General features: G+C 38.7%; 1 pseudogene; it reads left to right on the forward strand.

Annotated features, from left to right (window-relative positions):
* The first annotated feature begins 3,503 nt into the window (after positions 1 to 3,503).
* Positions 3,504 to 3,725, forward strand: LOC101344626 (NADH dehydrogenase [ubiquinone] 1 subunit C1, mitochondrial-like; annotated as a pseudogene).
* Positions 3,726 to 4,040: the final 315 nt, after the last annotated feature.

The following is a 4,040-nucleotide window of genomic DNA, read 5'->3' on the forward strand; positions in this document are numbered from 1 at the left end:
TATCTGATGTGATTTTCCTGTGTGTCATAAATCCTATCTCTATGATGTTGTTGAGGTAGGATTATCAGCAATTATGGTAATGAGGCTGGACTCAATCTATAAGATTAAACTGTATTTTAAGACAATCTCTTTTGAGATATAAAAGAGAGAAGCAAGTAGAGAGATATGGGGACCTCATACCACCAAGAAAGCAGCATCAGAAGCAGAGCACATCCTTTGGACCTGAGGTTCCTGCCCAGAGAAGCTCCTAGACCAAGGGAAGACTGATGACAAAGACCTTCCTCCAGAGCTGGCAGAGAAAGACTTCCCCTGGAGCTGATGCCCTGAATTCAGACTTCTAGCCTACTACACTGTGAGGGAATGAACTTCTGTTTGTTCAGCCCATCCACTTGTGTTATTTCTGTTATAGCAGCACTAGATATCTAAGACAGAGCACAAAGTAAGAATGATCAAAAAATCTCATTCCCTTGCCCAAAAAGTACTACTGTTTAAACTGGACCTAGGAAGCTAGTCACTGAATCCACAACCCTCAACTTGGTTCATTCTTATCCTATAGCACTCCCTTTTACCTTTCTGCATTTGAGCTTCTTTTGCTTCTTCCTCTCAAAGCTCCCCCTTGCTTCCTGGTTATCATATAGACTATATGCACCCTCAGCCTTTTTCCCACACATGATTGCCTGGTGAGCTTCTACCCATTTTTCAGATCTCAGATGCAATGTCCCTTGGGACCCTAAATTAAGTCCCCTTGCCCTGAGCTCCCAAAGCCTCTGATATTTCCCCATCAAAGCACTAATCACATGTTACTCTAAAACCTTGGTTAATATTTGCCTTTGCTCATCAACAAAATAAAAAAACAATGAAGAGTGTTTTTTAACATCTGGCTGCAGCATCATAAGTTTCACCTTCAGAATTTCACATTCGATCCTTTTTCCTTCTACTTACAATGTAACTTTTTTCATTAATAGCTGAACAAGTACCAAATAATCCCTCTACACACATACACGCACGCACGCACACACTAGTTTTACCTTCAAACAGTACTTCTCAATTAAAAAGAAATAGTAAATTAGGCTCAAGGTCAAGTGGAACTTCTTCCATCTTTCTCCCTTTCTCTGCCTGTTTTATGTCCCAGTCTGGTGGGTGTGACTTCACCACAGGAGAGCTGGCAAAGATCACCTTCAATTGTATACAGCAACATGGACAGATGAACTAGTACTCAGGCTATGCAAATACTGTGGAAAGAGCCAAGTAAGGGCATAAATAAATGAAAAGAAACAAAATAAAGTAAAATAATTTTTTTTTCTAGTTTCAAGTTATCCAAAAAATCTAATCAGACGTTTGGACATATTTTCAAATATGTGTCTTTTCAGTGATAAATCCATGTTAAGTAATATGTTCAGGCACAGTCATATTTTTAGTGTTTTCAATTTCTAAAGATCTTAATCTGGCCCTGCCCACCAGACTCCAAAGGAAAAAGAAAAAGCAGATGTAAACAAAGAACCTATTGACTCTTATGGCTTAGAGTTGTGCTTTTTTTCTGAATAATATTAACTATATTTTTCTCCTTTATCAAGTTCTTGACTGAGGTAGCTACTCTGTCAAGCACAATAACCCTATAGAAAACCATGTATAACTTTGATTAGTTGTTAGGCAAGGACCCAGAACTCCTAATACATATTTGCTGTAACATTTGGTTTGGAAAACATGGTGTGGAAGTCCACATCTAAAGGCCATCAGAAATATATCTGCAGTCAAATTAATGATTATGTTATTTAACTTGCTGCAGCAAGGAAGAATGTACCCCAGGGAATCCAGGAGGAAAGAGAAAATCAGGAGTAAAGTCTTATAGGATTTGGGCTTATACTGGAGAATTCTAAGCAGAGTTTAAAGAAGCAGGGGCCAATGTGGGTTCAGACGTGATCAAAAAGTGAGGGCAACTTGATAGCACAATAAATTTTATCTAGGAAGCAGGAGGAGTAAAGTGGCACTAGATTTATCTATACTAAAGAAGAAGCAATCACTCAAAGAAAGGCCATATAGGTCGGAAGATAAGCATTTAGTCTTTTTTGTGGTCACAAGTAGCCCTGTCTGTATCATCTCCAAACATGGTCTTCAGGTTTGAGCAAAATTTATGTTCTTTTGGGACCACTGCACTCCAGTTGCCTGCAAGGTTGTTTTTCACTTTATCAGTGGTTCGGGTCAAAATGGCTAAATGAGCCAGTTTCTTCCTTCTTGATCTTAAATCTTGATCTCTTTCCATTCTCCGACCTCAAGATGTGATGGAATGAGCCCAGATAAAACCACTAAGGCCTGAACGTGCTAAAAGAAAAGGCAGAGAGAAGCTGCCCTATTTGCTTACATACAGAAAAGACTCTAGCCTTCTTACTATTCTCTGACAAAAGAAGAGAGCAGTGGAAGAAATAGCACTGCTCTACTGCCTTTAAGACAAATAGCCCAGCCCAGCTACCAAATGTATTCCAACAAATGTCTAATGTTCAGATCAACCAGATCAGTGATTCTGTCTTCCATGGGAGGAGTTGGTGAAGGAGTAAAGACAGACCCAGCTGAGGGATGGGGGAAAGCATCTTCTGTAATATTTACGTCTGTATCTGAATTAAAGGGTGTTCGCAAAGACGTTCATTGATTATATAAAATTAAGGAGTAAAGGAAGGAAGAGAGCGAGAAAAAAAAAAAGGAAGAAAAGAAAGGTACATAAACAGTGTGTTACTCTCTTCTGACAGAATAGTATGCTGTTTGAGGACATGGGCCTTGGAGTTGGAAAATATAGTTTCAATTTCTAATCCCATCATTAACTAAGCACATCACATCTGACAAGTCACTGAAACTCAGTTTCAAAAATCTGCTCAAAAGGGTTGTTGTAAGGATTAAGTAAAATAATATACAAAGTTTTTAGCACAGCTGCTGGCACACATTAAGCACACTGTAAATGGTAGATATTAGCAGAGCTATGGAAGAGATCACTAGGTTGTGATTTCCCCAGATAAACCGAAGCCAGAATAAAAGGAAGGAACTCTTAATAGTGATGAGCCCTGGTTGCACAGTAATAAAGAGCTTGGCTGCTAACCAAAAGGTCAGCAGTTCGAATCCACCAACTGCTCCTTGGAAACCCTATGGAGAAGTTCTACTCTGTCCTATAGGGTTGCTATGAGTCTGAAGGGACTTGACAGCAACAAGTTTATTGGCCAAAGGGTATCTTTGTTCTGCCTCAGCAGCTAGTAAGTCTATCAAGATATATCTTAATATCAGAGTTATACACATAGAGTTATCTGCCTAGGCTATTAGTAGTAATGTTGAGGTAAATCATGCATTCTTCTATTCTTTCATTCAGCATACGTGTTTTGAATGCCTTCTCTCTATCAGAAAATGTGAAGAAAACTGAGAATTAAAGATGAAAAGATGGTCCCTGTCCTTAGGAAACATTACTGAAATTGGTATTAATACTGACAAGATAAAATGTAAATTCAGGGAGCCTGGCCAGCAAGATGACGTCATCCACACTGCTGTGCCCCGTCTCTCTGCTGCTGGCCCCGGCCTGGCTCTGGAGTGGCCTTTCAGCTTGGTCAAAATACTGTGTTCAAGAGTCATCAAATAGCAAATCTGACTGGCTGAAAGTTGGACTGACCTTGAGTGAGACAGTCTTCTTATGAGTCTGTCTCATGAAACAACATAATGAAGAGTATAAGAGAAGAAATGGGTTGGAATAAACTATTGATATACCAGTAGAGTATGCTCTATATAGTGATTACAGCAGTTCCTCTGGATTCATCAATCGTTTGACTATAAATGAGAGAGAAAATGTTATACATGAAATATATTGTCAGCATTTGTGTATTGCATCAAGTGAAAAAATAAAAATATTTCTATATTCTTCAAAAAAAAGTAAGTTCATATTATTAATATAAATTCCAGATGTTTTAGGAAGTGTCTGATATTATCTACACCACAGACAGGAGGTTACATGGTGAATGACACAGTTTGTACCAGAAAAGAGCCCTGACTAGGTCTGAATTTCTTTTCTT

This window comes from Trichechus manatus, unplaced genomic scaffold, assembly GCF_000243295.1.
Source record: "Trichechus manatus latirostris isolate Lorelei unplaced genomic scaffold, TriManLat1.0 scaffold00034, whole genome shotgun sequence".
In the NCBI taxonomy this organism is placed as follows: domain Eukaryota; kingdom Metazoa; phylum Chordata; class Mammalia; order Sirenia; family Trichechidae; genus Trichechus; species Trichechus manatus.